General features: G+C 45.2%; 1 protein-coding gene across 9 annotated transcripts in view; it reads left to right on the top strand.

The window, feature by feature from the left end:
• The window catches only part of MET (MET proto-oncogene, receptor tyrosine kinase), a 136,034-nt gene that overhangs the window by 32,997 nt on the left and 82,355 nt on the right, over positions 1–20,682 (top strand). For 5 of the 9 annotated variants that reach the window (XM_072861504.1, XM_072861485.1, XM_072861475.1 and 2 more), the window contains exon 1: positions 11,988–12,116. The gene's annotated coding sequence lies outside the window, so the exon portion shown is untranslated. Of the gene's footprint in view, positions 1–10,035; positions 10,115–11,981; positions 12,117–12,289; positions 12,383–13,505; positions 13,565–20,682 lie in introns of those variants that run through there. The other 4 variants (XM_072861494.1, XM_072861458.1, XM_072861512.1 and 1 more) reach the window with 4 other exon arrangements.

Raw genomic sequence — 20,682 nt, 5'->3', positions numbered from 1 at the left:
TTTGCAAGAATCACTACATCTCAATGTAGCATTAGCTTTTGTGGATGCTGTAGAGGAACTAAGTGGCAAGTTTAGACTAATATTGCTTTTAAAGCACTGCTTATGTGAGAATACGCCTCCTAACTTTCAAATAGAAAGGAAGTCTTAGGAACTTCCCTTAAGCAGTTGCTTACATAAATCATAGTACGATGCTCGCCTATATCATTAGAAGCTTAAATATTTACAAAAACATGGATTCTGTATTTCAAAATTCTGTGGCTAAGAAATGAGCTATTATTTGGCCATGAAGTGTGACACACATTTATGCCACTATGTAAATAGTGATGGTAAAATATGATCTAGATATAATCTCAGAATCCACGAGGTGGCAGTGTCATAGTTTACTTAGTGTCGCGCCCTGAAACATTTATTTTAAAATATCTAAATGTCATTGTGATATTTATCACCTCAGTTTTGAAAAATCTGGGGGAGTATTTGAGACATCTCCTTCATTTCCAAACCCTGACAATGAAAAATTATTTTCCTAAGAAAAGGCAGAAACTGTTGTGTAAAGATGAGGAGCCGGCTTCCCGTGAGGCATCTGTCATGTTCCTGGGTGTTCAGTACTGGGGTGCCTACGGAGGCTTGTGAAGGATGCTGAATTCAGACATGATCGTATCCTGCAGAGAAATCAGAACATCACACCCTGAAATCAGCCAGTCCTCAAAAACTACTTTCATTTACAGTAGTAAAAGTAAATAAAAAATTATGGCAATTTCTCCCTATTTCTTATTTATTTAGAAAGCCTTGACTTTGTTATTTAGCAAAAATACTGAATGTTAGGCCTATGTTAGCTTATATCAGATCTCTTTAATAAAAAACTCCTTATTTAGAAAGTGGAATACAAAATATGTCCCTATGTTCATGAAAATATATCTGCATTATATTTTTAAAAACACTAAGAATGCAGAACTACTAAGAATATCTAAAGGGAGAGATACCGTTGTCCTATTCTAGTCTTCCCCAGGAAACACAACTTCCCTATTGCAAATGAAGGAAAAGGTCATGCAGAATTTAACAAGTGGTTTCATTTGAATTCCCTGGCTGCTGTTGCCTTCGCACCCGCTGTAAGGCTGCTCGCGGGCTGTTTTGCTCTGTCACGAGGGCTGGGGTTGTGGCCATCGCCCTGGCTGCTGGCTCTTTGCCGAGTCGGAGCCGGGTGGCCCACACAGAGTTGTCGTCACATTGAGAAGATTAATGCAATTAGATAGATCGCATCCGTCAGGATCTGTTGGATTCCCAGGAGGATGATTAATTAATGTAATCTTATTCAAGCACAGTATATCAACTCCAAACTTTTCTACATCCAACGTGAGCTTTCCTCCCTTATTCTAGCAAGTCCTTCAATAAACACCAGGGATGTGAGCCATGAACATGCAAATGGGGTTGTTCTCAGCAGAGCCGGCGCTGGGATTTCCTAGCCACCTCTCGGAGCAAGAGCCGCACTGTCGGCTAGCTCGACCTGTCAGCTCCTTCCAAAAAAAACAGCTAGGCTCCACGGCAGCTGCAGTCCTCCTCTTGAAAACTCACGTCTGTGATTGTGCCTCTTCCTTCTCTCACGACCGCTCCTCAGTGTGATCTTTTCCTCTTTCCTCTTCCAGCTCTCCACGTGGCTATCCCTCTTAATGCCCTTCTCTGGTCTCTCTCCCAAGGTAATCTGACCCACACATAACATCTCGGTCACGGTCCCAGCTCTGTTACCATTCCAGACTAGACCTCAGCTCAGTGATGAAGGCACCCGTCTGGAGGTGCCTACCTGCAGGTGTCTGCATGTGAGCTGGGTGCTCAGGCCACACTGCGTGGAGGTGTCAGCCCCTTCAGGAAACATTCGGACATCTAAAATGAGTCTCAGCATCCGCAAGACATACTTCATCCCTCTGTATGAGTCAGCCTTTCAGCTTCTCTGTGGACATCTCCCATCTCTAGCAGCTCAGGTTAAACCTGGTTAAGACACAGATTTCAGCCTTCCTCTGTCACCTGTGTCCTGCTGCGAGCCCGAGGCATGCCACCACCACGTGCCCTGCCCAGGGTCAGCCTCACCTCAGACCTGCCTCCAGATGCTCACACCTGGCCTGTCTCTAAATCACAGCTTCAGTCTGAGTGAGACCTCTGTAGCCTTTCCAACCCATCTGTAGGTATTCGGAGGAGCGGCACTCAGCTCTAAGACCGGTCAGGGATATCAGGACAGGTAGAACCCACTCTGAATCCCTGCAAAAGGCAGGGAGGATGCTTCCCATCCAGGAAGGAGGCATGTGAGGTTTACACTCAAGCCGGTGCAAAAACATCAAAGTTTGATTAGGAAATCCCTTACTGGAAACTTTCAAATTTAAAAATGGCAACCTGTTCCACACAAAGTAAATGTTGATAAGACTATTGGAACTGCCAGGATATGAACAGCGGAAGAGAAACAAGGTGGTCCGTGAGCCGAAATCTCTGCCATCTCTTGGTGTCCATTTAAGAACTATGTCCAAAACTACCGTGGCAGAAGTAGATCCAAGTGTATCTCATTAGCCATGCTTTTAATGAAACTTTAATGAAACTGTTCATTATCACAACTAGTGAAATTATCCCTGTATACTTTGCTGCATCTTTAATCTTAAAAAAAAAAAGAGAGAACTCTACAGTGAGGTCTAATGTTACCTTTCATAATGAGAAAAAACATCAGCAGCCTTGAGCCAAGAAATTTAGGAGAAATTTAGGAGCTGTGTAAGGGTTGGTTTTTTATGTTTTCATCTGTGGATTTTGTCTGCTTTCCCCTCAAAACAAAAATGGCTTGCTTCAAAATCTCTTGAATAACACTGGAGATAACAAAACTTAGCTGGAATATTTCCATTGAGACTTGATCTAAATTAATCGGTTTTGAAACTTCCATCTCTTACCTTTGCCTCGGTACTTCCCTGGTAGCATGCAGGCGAAAAGGCTGGGCTCTTCTTGTCTGACTGCCAGTCTTTAACTGAGACCCAGAGAAGAAGCATTAGATGTCCTGCATCTTGCATGTAGTATATGAAGAAAAATAGCGCGATTCACATTTTAGATGCACTGAATTACATTCTCAGACGTTTTTCTGTGCTGCTGTTTACTGTAAAAGGAGACCAGGCTGGCAAGAGCCCCAGCCTGGGCATCTCAAAAGGCATGTGAAGTGAGCTGGGTCTTGCCCAGGTGAGGGGAGAGGCTGGGAGCAGGGGCGAACCCACCCCTAACATAGAGGTCACCCCACGGCGGGGTGATGGGGCTGGAGACCTTCCTTTCCTTCCTAAAAAGGAGCAGCCTTTCCTTTTTATCTCCAGCCACACCTCCACCTCAGCCGCTCCCCTGACATGTTTGGGTTGAGATCAGGCCTCTTCCCTGATTAATGCCAATAGGATGTGTGCAATGAGACACATTGCAGCCTTCTAAGATAATGTTAACAGTTATTATTTCATTATTGTCATTAAAGAGCACTACCACATCCCAGCAAAATGTTCACAATACATTTTAGCTCTGAGAAAAACATTAAAAACTACTTTAAGATGTAAAAGGTCTAGGCTTGCACATTCAGAGGAAATTGAAAACCCCCAACGAATGGCCAAACTTCCTGCACTGCCTTCAGTGTAACTTCTGAGAGTTTCACAGAACTGATCCTTTATTTCTCAGGGGACTGAGAGGACAGGCTGAAGTGACCTGGATGCTTCAAAATGGCCAAATGACCTCACAAGCTGACTTGACCAAGGCGACCGAGGTGACCTCCTTCATCTGGTGACCAGGATGCTCAAGGCACATGATCCAAATAACTCTGATTTCTTCCCTGTTTCTTAAGAAACGGTTGCATACAAAAATCCCTGGATTTCACAAACAAGCAGTTATGGGAGCAGCTGGCTGTGCAAATAAGTTACTAATGTATAGATTAACGACACAACGCTGGCAAAAGGAATATTGTCAGAAGTAGCTTCATAATTCAAGGTCCCAATTTCAAAGCTGTCTTTTAAATTTTATTTTCACATGAGGTTTACCTCCCTGACCTATTAGGCATCAAAAAAAATGTTTTCTTTAGGATTTTTGGACCTTCAGAAAGATAATTCTATATTAGACCTACTTTCCTCCCCCTGCTTCCCTAGAGGTTTCCTTCCTATCTTACCTTAGACAAGAGCGTGGTTTTCTCTGTTCCTCAGTCCCTCGTCAGTAAAATGAAGCTAATAGCACTTCTCAGCAGTGGTTTTTGGGGAGGATTAAGACAGCAGGTGTTTGAGATGTTCTTCAGTACATTAACATGGGAGACAGCTATAACGGGGGAAGAGCGTATGTAAGAAAGAAGAAAGAAAGGCTAAAATCTTTCTTGTCTCTTAGTTGGGAGTCAAACTTTGGGAGCTAACGTGGGAGTCAATCAGAGTTGGATTTGTCCTGATGGTAATTGCAGCTTTTATAGGATCATTTAAATTGTCTGTCAAATGAAAATATTTCTGTATAATGAGCATGCTATTAAAAACACCCCTGCCAAACCGAGGGCAGACACAGTCACCATATCTATGAGGGACTGGCACAGATGTGCAGCTACCACCCAGCCGGGTAAAGAGCAGCGCACAACGCCTGAGCCTTCCCCAGCCCTCTGGGCAGGTAGGCAGGGCGAGTACCCCCAATTAGTTTGGAAAAAAGCATCACCTTCCAGTTCCTCACTTCTGATGTACTCATGATATGGCTAAATCTCCTGTGCTGAATTGGTTTTGCCCTACTGTTCCCCTCTTTCCTGCTGCCCAGTTCTTGGTGGGGTGCTTTTGTTCCTTCTTAGAGATAAAACTAAACCTATGAAAGTGACCAAAATCAGGAAGGTGTTCTAACAAAACCCACATTTTAACTTTGAATTTCACCTTTGTTAAAAAACTCCCAGAGAGTTGGTAGAGAAAAGTGAAAAATAAAATTACTATGCTAAAGTAATCACTTTTGGTTTGGCTCAGTATTACCTAGAAACTCCTTGTTTCATTTGATTTGAAAATGTTCCCAAACTCAAAGTTAAACTTTAAACTCACCTGAGTCCTCACTGGCATGTTAAACGTGCCTTCTCTCTGGATGTTACACAGCAGTGTTACTAGCTCCCAAAGGAATACAAACGGTAAAATTTTAATAATAGTACAAGGACGCTCTGATTTTTACTTTTTTTTTTTTTTGTGAAGAAGCATATTGCTATCAGTATAGATGTATTGTTAAGGGCACAAATATTTCCTGGCTACACATTATGGGTGTGCTCCTGCCTAATTTAAAATAATGGGATTTTAAAGTTGACTTCATTCTCCATAGTATTAGATTCATAATCAGCACATGTGTCTAATTAAATTATGAAAGTTATTGAAAGGAATAATCTCCTATCAAGATTCTTATGAGTTGGGCTGTATCCTAAACCAGTCTTATGAAATACAGCTTTTGGCAAATACCATATACTTACATCATTACAGAATCAACAATGTTATTCTAAAGTGAACTTAAAAATGCAGATTCTTTAATGATAATGAACCAAATCCAGGCCTGACTTACAATAAATTGGCTTGGTCACAGAATACATTTCTTTATCTTTAAAAATGTATCAGAATAGGTATTGTACATAAAATGCGACACGTTCTAAACCACATCTGGGAAATAGCTCATATTTAACGACAGTAAGTAAAAAGACACTACGAGTTTTTAGCCAGTTTGAGGAGTTCTTCTTCACGGCCATGTAGAAGACAAATCTGATACACTCAGATGTGCACAAAGAACCAGGTTTTCCAAATCAACAAATAATTCTGTGTATAAGCCCCTAGAGGTGGTGAAAAGATGATGATGAAACCTAGACGCAGTTCTCCAAAACTAAGCATGCCAGGCAAATTCCCACTATAAACTACATCAATCTGAGGTTTTGCCAAAGACCTCCACTTTGGTAGTTACAGAGAGCTAAGATGCAAGCTCCCAAGTCTGCTAACACTTATGTATGCAATTGATTTCATTACCAAACACGTTCTGTAATGCCTCCCCTTTTTTTCCACTTGACGCCTGGTCAACATTATGCCAAGGAAATATAGGTTGATCCCTGGCGTTTTATGGAAGTTTTACAACAATAATTTCTGGTTTTAAAGTGTTTTCCTCTCTCACACATGTTGAAAAAATTATTGAGGAAAAATCTTTGCGTTAGTCTGGCAACAAAGTGCTATAAATGCAAGAAGTAAGCAGAAAATGAAGGCATTTTTTTTTCTCAACTCTCTCTCAGTTTCCCTCTGAGATAGTGCTTACAGCAGCATTACCTTAGGCAGTAGCATTCTGAGATGCTTTCAGACAAAGGAGAAATCTGAAGGTGACAGTTCTCTTTCAACTTGTGGGAGCTCACCAATGGTAATACTTGTGCAAATGGCACAGTGCAGAGCTCCGTCGTGACCTACAACGATGAGCACAACCGCAGAAACCAGGCTGCAAATGCCCATGGCACTCGGCATCACCAGACTTAGGTATGTGTTTTAGGCATCCAATTATCCCTAGTGAAGCTTATGTCCTTCAAAAGGAGGCTGAATCAGGACTGTGTTTGTTCACATGTGCTCACACGTGTGTTAGTACAGTCACACCCTCTCCCTGCTCACCAGGTGCACATATAGCTGGAGGCAGGATTTGTCCCTGTGCTTTTAAATAGATGGATTTTCTGTTTCCAATGATCTGGCTGCTATGACCTTTGTAAACACAACCAGCAAACTGAAGGAAAAAAAAAAGGCTGCACCTGAGTCACAGGAACCGGACTGAAAAGAGACTTCTGGAAACTTCCTAACAGTTGGTCCAAAGATAATCTTGCAACACTGGAAATATCATATTCAGAGTGATTTTACTACAAGATAAATACAACATGTTTGCAGTCAAAATAAGGGAGGGAAATGCATTTAAAATGTACTGAAAAGAACGTCAAGAACCAATTATACTTATCAGACCATTTTAAGACAACTAAATGTGCAATACCAGTGAACATATGAATATAGTACACAGCAAATTCCTCACTTTGTAAATATCTGACTTTTGAATATCATCAGGTTCATTTCCAGTTATACGAACAAATCTACTGTGCCAAAGTGGCACGTATATGATATTGGGGTTGGTTTTTGCCACTGTGCTCTGCCGGAAGCAGTTCACAATGAGCTATGCTAGAAAAGTCCTGGACAGAGTGTGCTGGAAAGCCTTTGCTTCTGTTGTGCGAGCTCAGTGAATGCACCGAGGGCTACTGCGCTTGTATCCATTTCAGGGACGTGAGCATAGAATCATAAAGACCATTGAGCTTTCCATCCCTGAAATGACTTCTTGGTTTTGTACGTTCAGAGATACTCATTCAGGGATTTAACATATTTCAACACCATTAGGAAGGGAGGAAAGGCTAAGGTGCGGAGCAGGGCTGCAATCCACACCATCTCCTCCCAGTTCCCCTGCTGCTTTCCGCAGTGTGAGCTGCCTCCTTGGTTTAAACAAAAGTAAATCTCAGCTGCTGCAAGCCCACCCTCCTCCTCAGTCTCTGACCTCGTCCTTTTGCAGGCACTAGCACTCATGTTACTGCATAGCAGATGGATTTGAAGAGCTGATCTGTCTGTAAACTAATCTTTGTTCGAGTGATTAATTTTTGCTGGATTCCTGAACTTCATGTGCCAGCTTCCTGCATGGTCACCGAGGTGCTGAGGCTGGCACAACAGGGGCACAAACCCATGGCAATCCAGACTTCAGATGCACAAACCCCATCCATATTTTCCTCTGCTCTCAAGCAATCCAGTTAGTTGATGCCTGCACCGTTCAGATTTTGGAATCTCTCAGTTGTAGTGTTCAGTTAAAACCAGAGAGACAAATAAGGAGAAAAACTCCATCAAGTTAAACAAAGGACTTCCCTTTGCTCAGTCAATAAATAGCAAAAAGAAATCACCTGTGATCCACAGCGCAAGGGGTAACTGAAACATCTTCGGTTACAATCTATGTTTCCATACAAATGGAGAACAGCCCAGGCTAGCTCAGTGGTTAGAGGTTAGGATTTCTAGCTGGGGACTTCTATTTCTGGCTTTGCAAGGGACTTTTGCAACCTTCAGCCACAGGCTGAAATTTCTTCTAGTGCCATTGTTGACCCTCTTACAAACAAACAGAAAGTACTTATTTAGTTTGCAGAATCTACGGGCTTAGTTAATAAATGCCTAGATAATTAATAAATAGCCATAAAGCGCAGTGATAATCAAATCTTTGGAGCCTACAGTTCTAAGTATCAGTGGTGATATTTAGCCTGGTTTCCAGAGAGGCAGAACAATCGTCACGGGCATGTTTTCTCCAGAGCCCAGTCCCCCAGTCAACACCTGGCCACCGTGTGCTTTTTGAGCCCAGTGAAGACAGAAGTGAAAGACAGATTTTGTCAGATGACCTGAAGGGACAAAGTAGTCACAGGGAACTGTGCCTCAGGCACAACCCCTTCCCTGAGCTGCCCCTGGCATTTGCAGCCAGGCTGCCTTCCAGTAAACAAGGGTCTCCAGGAATTACAGTTACACATTACCCCAGCAGGCTGTTGCACTGGCATTTTACCTTTGGGTCACTGGTCTGTAAGGCAGTTGGGTTGGGTGGAGTCATCTAAGGCTCTTTTTTTGTACATCACCCACCAGGGAGACTCAGAGTGAGCTACTGTCAGTCCATGTTGCCAGGTACTGTGGCAGGAGGGTACCTGATACCCACCACTGCTAAGCTCAGGTCTAGAGATCTTTGTCTCTCATGTTCTTAAGCATTAAATTAATTCCTTTCCACTGTCTTTCTCCTTGTGAAATCATTTACTCGTGAGTAAGCCCCGCTAAGTCAGAAGTCTCTGGAGTCTCACAATGACATTTGCATTTCATGTCTGCTCCCAAAGATGTGAATGACTGCAGCAGAGGACAAAGAGCAAATCCACTGACGGCACCATATAGCTGTGGTGCCATATAGTATAGTGTGCTCCTACAGAAATGCGTAGTAGACCCATTTTTGATTCTGCAAGTTTAAAAAAGGTGGTTAGATCCAGATTGACAAAGATATTTAAATATCTTCTCCTTATTGAATTTAAATAGGAGTTGGGTACCTAGGTGAATCTGGTCTTTGGAATCCATTTTGCTACCTGTAGTTATGATAAACCATTTCTTAGGCTCTGAAGAGAAGTCACAATCAAGCCCGTAGGACTGAACCGGGCCCTTAGTGTGTTTGGGCGTGCACTACTGCCAATACATGGAAATATACATCGTCCTGTGTTTTCATTCCTCATCTTTACGTCTGAAAGTTCAACTTAAACATAGCCTTGCAACTCATTTTTCTAACTGTTTGTTTGTATTCTTGGACAAGTGATAGTGTTTGCTCATCAGCTCCCTATCTTGAAACACGTCAGGGCTGGGAAGCACGTGCCAATACTCTCCCCAGTGTGTTCCAGTTCTCTTGCCGAATAGATCACCCTGACAGACTCTCCTTCACACTTTTGAATTGTTTTTTCCAGTGCCGTCAGCTTTCTAAAATGTGCCACACCATCGTACTTATGCCAGATGCAGAGTGCAGAGGACCAGCTCCTTTTGGACAGGAGAGAGGAGAGAGGAAAAGCTATAAGAAAAACAGGATGATAAATAAAAAGATCGTCGTTTCTTTTTCACCAGTTCCTGCACCTTAAAGGTGCTTCAAGCCTCTGAGAAGCTGTTCACGGTGCTTACACGTCATTGCAAGCACAGTGAAGGGAGTATCCAAGGATTATCAAAGCCCCGCTGCAGTGTAGTTGCCTCATACAGCTAACGTAAAATAACATGGCGTCAGCATGGTCAAAATGGAAAGGAAACATCTGTTTCTCCTTTTTATGTTAGTGACAATCCATTTGTTAACTTTAGAATAGCACAGGCTGTCCCACTGATAACAGCTCGGGCGCTGGCTGTTCAGCCCAGGCAGGTGCATGGGGAACCGAGGAGCGGACTAAGAACAGATAACACGTGGGGCTGTCCTTAAGGGCATGAACACCGGACTGAAATCTTTTTCTTCATCACTTTCTTTCAGAACTAATGAGGGAGATTCTTCCAAATCCGGTGTCACTCTATGGATGCACACTGATAAACTGATCACTAACTGAAGCCCAGTGAGTAGTACGATCTAGCTGTAACCATGCTTTTCCCTCTAGGGCTGGCACTGTGTGTGCTGCTTCTCGATCTTCCTTTTCTAACTGCTGCTGAGTATTAATTGAAGTAAGGGTCATTGAAGTAAACGGACAGATTTTCAGGGACTGCAAGCAATGAGATTGGGTCAGTCAGAACATCTGTATTGCTGGTTAGTTTTTTGCAATTTCATCTTTCAGGAACCAGGAGAAGGGGCTGGTTTTATTTTCACTTAGTGTAATTTTTCGTGTGTTGCTAACATACGAGGAGGCAATAAGTATAACCTCACCTGTAGCCATCATACACTTTTCTCATCGAAACGGGCTGTCTTTTTTGCTATCTGTTGTCAGTAAAAGATACTGCAGAGCAAGAATTTCACAAGTTAAACACATAAAAGGTTACACGCTGCCTCGATCACACATTTGTTTTTGCTGAGAATTGGTTTATAGCTAGGTTAGATGTCTTCATCACTAGTGCCAAAAAGCCCATAGGAAAGAGGAGACATAAACAAATTGTGAAAGTGCTGCTGATGCAGATGAGTGGAAGGCTGGCTAACTGCTGTTTAAAAGCATTTTGTTCTGATGTACTGCTTTGTCTATATACACATCACGGTGACATCCCGGGCCTAAGCCAAATACATACAATACTTTATTTAATTTTCCTTTCAAAATGTTTTGATGTAAGGTCTGACATTTTTCCCATGGTTAATCATGAAACTGGGCACTGTTTCTTACAGTCCCTTGTACTTTACTCATGCAAAACATTCATCAGTTTAAATGGTATGATTAAGGGGAGCAGAGCTGGGGCCAAAAAAGGAAGCATGCAAAGGGAAAATAGATGTCTCCAATAACTTCTATTGGAATATGGAGCCTTTCACTTAAAATCTGGTTTAAATCAGTAGCTGCTGAAACTCATTACCACAAAAAAGATGGGTCCTCTGGTGCAGGCCCTGGTGCTGAGACTTGCAGTCTCTCAGCAGCTCCGTAAGTGTACACGGCATTGCTCGGCGACTCAGTTTCTCAGCACCTCTAAAAGATGAAGACGCCGTCTGCCTTGCAAACCTGGGGAGGCAGAGACCCCAACCCGTGCCGTTTAGTACCCTGTAGGAAGCACAGATGGGGGTGATAGCTATTTGATCGTCTGTATGAACTGCGGTCATCTACTCTGAATTACATGTGGACAGACGTTCAGAGCACAGCCAGCACCGATGCTATGACAGGGGCAAGATGAGCTGAATTTGTTCGCTACTACTCAGCCTGTGGGGTCCGGGGACAAAGCCCGGTGCCCAAGTCCTGCCCTCTCAGGGCAAGGTGCCGAAGTCCTGCCCTCTCAGGTGCCCAAGTCCTGCCCTCTCAGGGCAAGGTGCCGAAGTCCTGCCCTCTCAGGTGCCCAAGTCCTGCCCTCTCAGGGCAAGGTGCCGAAGTCCTGCCCTCTCAGGTGCCCAAGTCCTGCCCTCTCAGGGCAAGGCTTTCGCATCCCTCAGGCGCAGACACCTGCGGGTGCCCAGCGGCCGAGAGCGCGGGGGCGCCTGTGCCTGCACGCCGGCGCTACCCGCTCGCCCTGAAAACGCCCGGGGACAGGATAAGGGCCACCAAGGGCGGCCGCGGCGGGTCCCCTCGCGGCGTCGGCCGACTGGGGAGCGACAGCCATCCCTGCCGCCCCCAGGCTGGGGGAGCCTGGCCGTGAGGGACGGGGGGAAGGAGGGACGGAGGGAGGGGAGGGAGAGGAGGGGAAGGAGGGAAGGAGGCGCCCCCTCCCTCCTTCCCTCGCCGCGCACCCGGGCTCCTGCGATGTGGTGAGTCACAGGCAGGTCAGGACCGCGCCGGAGGGGCGGAGGGAGCCGAGGGGACCGGCTGATTTACCGCTGGGAGCCGCCACCAGCGCGGCGGAGGCGCCGGAGGGAAGGGCGCGCAGAGCCGCCCCGCAGCCCAGGTGCCGGGCGGGAGGCCCCTGCCCGCCGGGGCGCGCAGCCCCCGCCGTCCCCAGGTAGGGAGGGCGGCGTGGGGCCGGGGCCGGGGCCGGGGAGGCTGAGCCCGCGGGGCGGAGGGGGCGGCGGGGCGCGGGCAGAGCGGCGCGGGGTCGCGGAGGTGCGCCGAGCTGCGCCCCGCTCCGCCCCTCTCCTCCCCTCCCCGCCCGGGCTGGGCCGGGCCGGGCTGGGCCGGGTGCCTGGGCGAGGACCGCGGAGCCAGCCCGTCGGGCTGCAGCGCTCGCCCCTCCGGCGGCGGTGCCGGCGCGCGGTCCGCTCCGCTCCGGTAAGGACCGGCAGCGGCGGGGAGGACGGGGCGAGCCGGGGGACGCGGGGAGCGGGGTGAGCCAGGAGCGGGGGAAGGACGGGGAGCGGCCCGGGTGCTGCGCTGTGCCGCGCCGTGCCCCGCCCGGGAACTTCGCGGGAGCGCGGCGCCCGGGACCGCCGCTGCCCTCCCCGGGGCAGGCAGCCTTCGCGCCGGGCGGGCGCCGCGGGGGCAGGTGAGCCGCCGGCATCGGCTCGCCCCTGCCCGGCCGGGCTCCGCAGGGCGCCCGGGCCAGAGGACGCCCGCGAAGTGGCAGCCGCGGGCAGGGCAGGGCAGGGCATGGCAGGGCGGGCAGCGCTCCCCGCGCCGCTCTCCGCAGCGGCCCCGCGGGAGGCGGCTTGCCCCCCGCGCCTTCCCGCTCCGCGGGCGCGGCAGGGGCGCGCAGCGGAGCCGGCGGCAGCGGCGCCCGCGGCGGCTGGCGGCGGGGCCGTCCGCTAGCGCGGCGGGGAAGTCCCAGCTCGGAAACGGTGGCTCCGAGGTGAGGGCTTGTGGTGGGCAGCCCGGCCGCCTTCCGTGGGGCTGAGGTCTCGGGGTGCGCCTGGAGGATGCCCCGAGCTGGGGGTTTGTACTTCACGGTTGTACAGCGCCCAACAGTCTTCCTTGCACTCACGTTGCGGTTTGGGCTTTTTCTTTTCCATTTTTAAAAAGCAGGTTTTGCTTCAGATGGTAAATAATTCGCACCGTATGATGGCATTCCACCACTGTTTCCATGTCAGCGTTAAACTAGGTGGTCTTTGGCTTTATGAATACCAAATGCACTCCTTAGAAATTGGAAGTTTTGCACATACGTCTTAAAATAGGGATTAATGATCGAGTAACAGTGATGTTTAACAAACTGTGCGTGTGTAACCTGTAGGAGGTTATTCAAGCTGCGATGCATGCTTTTTCCAAAGAACCTATGCCATGTGTGGTAGTGCATTTGCTTTCATCCTACAGGTGCTTTTTGCATTGTCCACCAGCAAAAAGAGCACGGTGTCTTTTTTTTTATGGTGCCTTTTTTTTGAGATCTGAGAGGTTTGGATTCATGATCAGGCAAGATAAAGTGTCTCACATGTTTCTCTAAGAGCTGGTTAAATGTTTACAGATCATACACTGCGAGAGCAAAAAGCTAGCCTTTGGCAGGAGCTGCATGTTGAAAACAAAGTAAGTTAGAGAATGACTGTGTCGCTTGTTCTTTGTGTGCCCTAATCCTTCTTCAGCACTGTATGATTCTTTTCCTGACTGTCTTCTAATACAAACTGAATCATTTGGAAAAAGGAGTATTTTGTAAAACATTCATCTCTCTATTTACAGAAAAGAGTGTCAGCTTCTTTGCCTTTTTGGTGGGGAGGGAATGAATTGTCTTTCTTTAGTATCCTATAGGGCCTTTTCTTGTCTTTTCTTTTCTTGTCTTTTCTTTTCTTGTCTTTTCTTGTCTTTTTTTTTTCCTCCAAAGCATAACCACTGCATAGCAGTTCTGTACTGGTAAACTAAATTGCACATGTTGTGGCTGGAGAGTGGTTTGGGGAGGTGTCGTTTGCTCAGGGGAGATGGCAGTGCAGCCTGCAGATGGACGGGAGCACACTGAGTCAGGGCAAGCCAGACAGAAAGCCAAAACTCAGCAGAGGTTCAATGAACAGCTCATGAATGCAAAACTGAGTGGCAAATGTTGTCCTCCCAGGACTCTTTTCCATCCTGATTTTCCTGCATTTATAGTTTTCTGGTACCTTAGCTGATGACCTGTAACCTCCTCCTGCTGATCCAATGCAAATGAAGGGGCCAGCCCACCTACTCTCATTCTTCTAAGATCTGCAAGTGACTGCTCTGTATTTTTCAACTCGGAGGAGAAATTCCAAGCCTGCTGCCTCCCAAATCTGGCTTCCAGGACTCCAGAGAGTAACTGGCACAGCTGGCTGCAGTGCAAGAGCAGCAGCCCTGCCTTCGCAGCCGCAAAGGGAACCTGATGCCGGCAACATGCTGCGCTGGGGTAGCCAGAGAGCCTGAGCTGCAGCAGTGGGAGTCCCGGACCTCTAGATGATGTGCTTTGTACCACAATTGCTTTGTGGTGGTGATGTGTCTAGACTTTATTCACTTCAGGCAGAAAGCAAGGAGAGGTTCTGCATCTCCGTGTGTGTTTGTGGAATATCTAGTGTAAGGGAAATCCTGCTTAGGTGCTCTACAGAAACAGCACTACAGAAACACACATCGTTTCTTGAATGAGAAAGCGATAGAGTAGCTGAATAGTGTTCTCTGAAACTACAGGAGCACGAAACCCAGAAGGGAGTTACCGGATCTGTTTCGTGTAAAAGACCAGGAATGGGTTGCAGTGTGATACTTAAACAAACCTTCCCAAGGTTTTGGGTGGCAACCACGCCTTCGTGGCTGGTTCCTGTGAAACCCTTGTGTCCAGGCTTCCCACTGCCACCTCCCCATTGCTGCCTCGCTGGCTGGCCTTCGAGCCAGTGACACAGTTTCACGTTTCATTAGGCTGTTACCCTCAGCCGAGCCATCAACCTGTGCGTCTTGTCTGCTGTGGCCACAGCCTGTGATTTTGCCTCCCACGCAAAGTTTGTAGCTGGTAATTAAACCCATGCAGCTCACCACCGATGGCCATGCCACGTGGTCCTGAGCAGCATGCCGTCACCGCGGAGGCAGGACCACGGCTCCACGGAGGACTCTGCAGATGGCACCTCTTTGCCTGTCCCTCCCGGCACAGCCAAGCCAGGAAGGTTTCTGTTGTCCTCTCCTTGTAAAAATGTTGCGTTTTTCTTGGCAATGTTTTTAACAAATCTATATCTCATACATAGCGACTGATGCGAGCACGTTAGCAGAAGCCATTTTTAAATCAGTTTCCTTACCCAGGGGAAATGTAGTATAGACAGGGCCTTCAGGAAACGAATAATTAGGTGACCTTTTTCCCCCCAGAATATCAGGTCTGTTTTATGTAGAGCTGTTTGAAGTCACACAAATTCTCATTACTCTCCAAATCTCTAACCTTGCCTTGTTTAAGATACCTTTTAGGAAATCAAATCAGCGTTTCAATCTAATTTCCAAAGGCATTCAAACACATGGTATGTGTGCTAACTTGTTTCCTCTAGCATTAACAAATCTAGCAAATTGCCAAGCTATTTGCCTTCAGGAAAACTATGATGTTGTACAAGAAGATAAAGTATCTTTTTCCTCCAATTTTAAACATTAGAAAAATAAAGGAGAGGTAAAGTTATCAGACCAAATTGGTCTAGGATGTAACTCCTTTGAAGGAAAAAGTGTTCCCAAGTAGATTGCCTTTTTTTTTACCTGTTCTGAGACTTTTTAGTCGCGCTGTGATCTTTTTCAGTCACTTGATGTGGCTGGATGGTGACCGAGTCCCCTTGGCTCAGGTGGACCTTCCTTGAGTTAGTTGCGATTGAGTACACCAAATATCAGAGTGGAAAACAGAAGTGGAGATACAGAATTTGAAGCGTTTATAACCCTCAAATGTTAAGGGTTTTATAACCCTGGTATTTTAAGGAGAGGCTGTGTGCATAACCCAGGTGCAGGGCGCGTGGGGTGCAAACAGGGAGGCGGTGGATGCCCTGAAACCCCTCTCCTCCGCCCCCCGGCACACCAGTCTCCAGGGAAGCAAATGCCTTGCAGCATTTCATTTTTCAAGCAGGTGTCAATAACAGAAGAGTTTCTGTAATGCTGAGGAGTTTAATAAGCTCAAAATACTTAAACAAAATGCTTTTTTTGCACATCCTACAGCTCCATGATAGTCTCTTCTGCTTATCCCAAGAAAATGAACATGCAATTGTCCTTTTGTGTGGGAGGCAGTGGAAGGGATCTCGTTTGAATTCATGATAAATTTGGTTGCAAATGCATGTGAAAGGAAAATTGCCGAATGCTTTCAGAAGATTTTCATTTTGCTCAAGTGTTCACACCATGGCCATCGCCATGGTATTTGATAGCTATCCATTTTGCTGTGTACATTGCAGCTTCAACCTCTCTTTGAAGGGTCACATTGGCAGATCTTTTTTCCTGTAGTCACAGAGAAATAACAATTTCTGTGTAAGTTGCTTTCCTCTACCGTAGCTCCTTCATTTTGACGTTTATTCAACTAAACAGTATCAGAATCTTTTTGACGTGTCCTGGTATCATTTCTGTGAAGGATCAGTGACCTAGCTTGATAAATTTAAAAAATCTGCAATATAACTAAATATGTGACATTTATTGAAATTCATTCTTTGCCATGGAGCTACTTTCTTTCAAAAATATTGAGAATAGTAAGGGATTGCAGCTGCAATTTGATTAAATCTACAGTTGTTACCATTTGCCTTCTGAAAATTGATTCCCTCCCCTCCCCATCCCCCAGCTTGACGTGCTTATTGATTAAAAACTCTGCGCTGGCCTAAGCCAGCATATATTTGCTAGTGTTTGTGTGCTTCCCATGCAAGTTCGGACAGGCTTTCGACCGTGGAAGCTGACTGTACTCCTAAGCTATTGGAAATGGTAAGGTTCCTTAGCAATTGTTTTAAACTATATGATGACACATCTTTGAACCCCATTGTACGAAGGAAAAATACCTTCTGACTGGAGAGAGATTTCCTGTTTATGTGTGTGTTTGCTGGAATTAAGCCTTCCCCTGTGTGTTGGCCGAGTATTTTTTTTTTTGTAATCCAAAATGGCAACACGGCAAGTCACCTCCAGAGTTTATTTTTTGGACAGGATACAGGTCTTTTATTTTCAAAATAGCATGGCTCTGGAGTTGATGATGAAGCATAGGGGCCTCTCAGTTACACTTCTACAAGCAGACTCAGTTAATTGAGGTGGCACAGTTATAAAGACAGCTAGATTTAGGCAATAAGAAATTAACTTTTATTGACAATTTTATACAATGTGAGTTGTTCACTTCCCACACAGGAAGTTTTTGGCTTCAGGCAGATGTTCTTTCAGCATAAGGATATGAAATTTGCCAAATGTATAATTTATTTTATAAAATGACTAGAATCATAGCTTTGGTTGCGACTGAAGAGAGTCCTGGAAAATCTTCTGATTCTCTTTATAGAGCGAAGAGTAGCCCAACAGGCAGCCTCCAGGCGAGAGCCCAACTGCAGGATTGCGTGCGGTACCTGAAGGGCTTTCAGACGTGTAGACATGGGCAGGTGACCAGAAAATAAAGCATATATAACACTCCTGCATCTTGCTATCTGGGGTGCCTATGTTTGTGACCTTGTAGTGTGCCTCTGCACCCTACGTGCCATAGCTGAACCTCCTTCAGAAGGGAGAGTTGTTAAGACACTCATAAAGGCATTTTGCCTATAACAGTAAAGAGGCTGGACCACCCTGAATTTAGGCAGTAAAGTTATAGTTATTTATTAAAAACAGTGTTAAGGTTTCTGGTTTGCTTCAAATAATGCTCATTTTAAACAACTCTCTGGGACTGGGAGAAACCTGGACTAATGGACTGATTATGCTGAGCGTTTGTTAGGGCTGAGAGCCACATGGCCCTGGTGTGGGATGTCCGTGTCCCAGCCCCAGCTGTGCCGGCTGCTGCCCCTGCCCACATCTGGCAGAACATTGCCCTCAGCTCAATTCCAGTCCCTCTGTCACCCACCACAACGGCTCGGACCTACAACACATGTGGGTCTTAAGCACCTTGCTTTTTATACCTCCTTTTGTGCTTGTGCTGCTTGCCTGGTAGGAACCATGAGCCAGACCGTGGCCTCATGGTTGTCCCTGGGAGTTTTGCCACTGGCTCTTCGTGGACACTGGGTTTTGCTTTGCCTTTGTGTGTGTTTGCACAGTATTTGCAAAATGGATTTCCTCTCCTTCAACTTTAATAGAAGATTGGGGTATCTTTTTCCACATGAAATTTTTCTCATTAATATTTGTACAAATTGATAATTCCTGCAGGAACTATTTATTTTTGTCTAAATTTTGTGGAAACAGAAATCCTTTCCGAGCATGTCTTAATGAGCAGATTAAAACAATTACAGCTACAGTTAGAATTCCAAACTTACTTATTTTCCCTTATTTTAGGAGGTATTATTTCTTTTGTTTCTTTGTTTATTTTTTAGTTTGTTTGAGCTGGATGCTGAACCTCACCTTTCATTTACATTGTTTTTTCCATATTGAAACTGTTCTAGCTAGCATGGTTTCAAGCTTGGTAGAGGTCTATTGTGCCATGTGAATACTTAGAGACATACATGGTTTTTTACTGTTTTGTCTTTAGCTTTATCATGAATAAGAATATGTCTTGGATTGGTTGGCCCAAACTAAATCACCAACATTTCAGGACCATTAGAGATATTTATTAAGACACTGGGGTTTGCTGTTCCCCACCTCACACCCACCCCATGGATGATCCTATGAGGATAAAGGTAGCAGGTTTCCAAGTAACACCCGCCTTTGAGAAAATTCCCAAATCTGTGCGTTGTCCCGAATGCGTGACTAGAAAAGAACATGTTTTGCTCTGTAAAACTGAAATAACTTCACAAGCTTCATTCGTCTTCAGACATGCTGGGGTAACTGAGGCTTGGATTTCTCTCTATCTTTAATACTGTGATACAGCCAAAATTGTATTAGGATTTCTGTTAAGGGAATTATATATCCTTTTATCTGTTATTACATATCCCCGTATCTGTTATGGGTATTATTATATCATTTTCATGTGTCTTCATGACATATGTCTTCTCATCCAAAAATACCAGATTCTATTGGTTAGGTCTGAGAAAGCAGGATAAAGCAGAGAGAGGCAGCTTTACTGAAGACAAAGGTGTTGGTAGTTGAATTCATGTCAAAAGTTGATTAATTCCTCTTTCCTAATGTCATTTAAAATGTTAAATGAATTACTGGAGTTATATTCAGTTTTCCTGTCTACTTCTAGAAAGTGGGTGCTAATTTTAAATGTTATATATTACTGTCCTGCAAAACCTTTGCTTAAACTCTTTAGGTTTATTGCTTTTGCTCTTTGGATTAGAGGCTAATATTTTTGCTGGGGAAAAATGTTTCTTGTTAATACTCGGTATTTGATATCATTCTTACAAATGCCCAAAGCCGCAGTAAAAAAAATACAATCGCAATATTAATAATGCTTTAAAAGGTAGGTAGAATGCAAACAGTATTGGACTCCAGTGAAGCAGTGAGCCAATGTGAAGCTCCCTATGTGATTAAGCACTTCTGCATCAGAGAATATAATCCAAATTTCACCCTGAAAAATGTGTTTGCCGTCCATTCAAATCAGTGGAAAATGTTGTGCGTGTTTGAGGATGCAATTTAGCTCACAGTAGCTGATTGAAAACTTTATCTTAACTGTTGTTTAACCCTTCCGATGAAGGAAAACTTTGGCATCCACTTTGCTGTTGCCTTCCCATATGTGTTCAAGGACGGAGTGCTGCATGATAATGAGTTTTATCCTTGTTTTTGTTTGCAGCGCTTCCCAATAGTAAATGGGGGTGTTCCCCCAGCCAGGATGTAGGTGCCTTTAGTTAAACTCAGGGTGTCTAGATGCAAGTAAATTCCATCACCTTCAGTGGAAACTATGCAAGTGCTGAGAACAGGTAGAGGACCCACACTTGGACTATGGCTTTATTTGTATGATTTGCTTTGTTTTCCCCATTTCCTAGTATTTAGTGTTTATTAAGTATTTTGTAGTCAGAATCTCCCAAATGTTTGTTTTTCCTGGTATTGCAAACACTGGCCTTACATATGAATCACCAGAGAATATGGCAACATTTCACTGTGTCCTTTTGCCTTCTCAGAGGATTAAATAGCTCCTTGTCTGGGGATGTCCTTTCCTGTGACATTCTCCAGATCTTGCCAGTTCTCCCCCTTGGCTCGTCAATCACATTTCCACAATGGGAAAATCCTATTGAATCTACCCAACATGGAAACCTTACTGTAAGTTTTTGAGCTATCCTATGAAATTTAGTATCAGTTCTGTTCGTGCTTCAGAACTGCAATATATTAAAACTCCATTACATTTTATCTTCCACTAAATCCCATAGAATTCAGTTACTCCTCTTTGTATCAAATTCCATTGGATTTTTGTCCTTATTATCCCGACCTTATGTATACAAAAGAGATGGATTGCAAGGCATGTCCATTTGTGAGAAAGGGATGATTCCCTCCCTCTCCTGGTTATATTCAGAAAGACCTGACCAGCAACAGTTATCTTTTTTCCCAGATAACTATGGCAGGCTATGTGAGAGGAGGAGCTCTGTATGCAGAGCATCCTAACAGAAGGTGGGAGAGATGAGAGCCAGCCAGGAGGTAGGTATAAAGTCAGCACAGAGTGCATGAAA

This window comes from Ciconia boyciana, chromosome 1 (assembly GCF_034638445.1).
Source record: "Ciconia boyciana chromosome 1, ASM3463844v1, whole genome shotgun sequence".
In the NCBI taxonomy this organism is placed as follows: Eukaryota; Metazoa; Chordata; class Aves; order Ciconiiformes; family Ciconiidae; genus Ciconia; species Ciconia boyciana.
The sequence above is the reverse complement of the archived record's forward strand: the minus strand, read 5'-3'. Positions and strand labels throughout refer to the sequence as shown.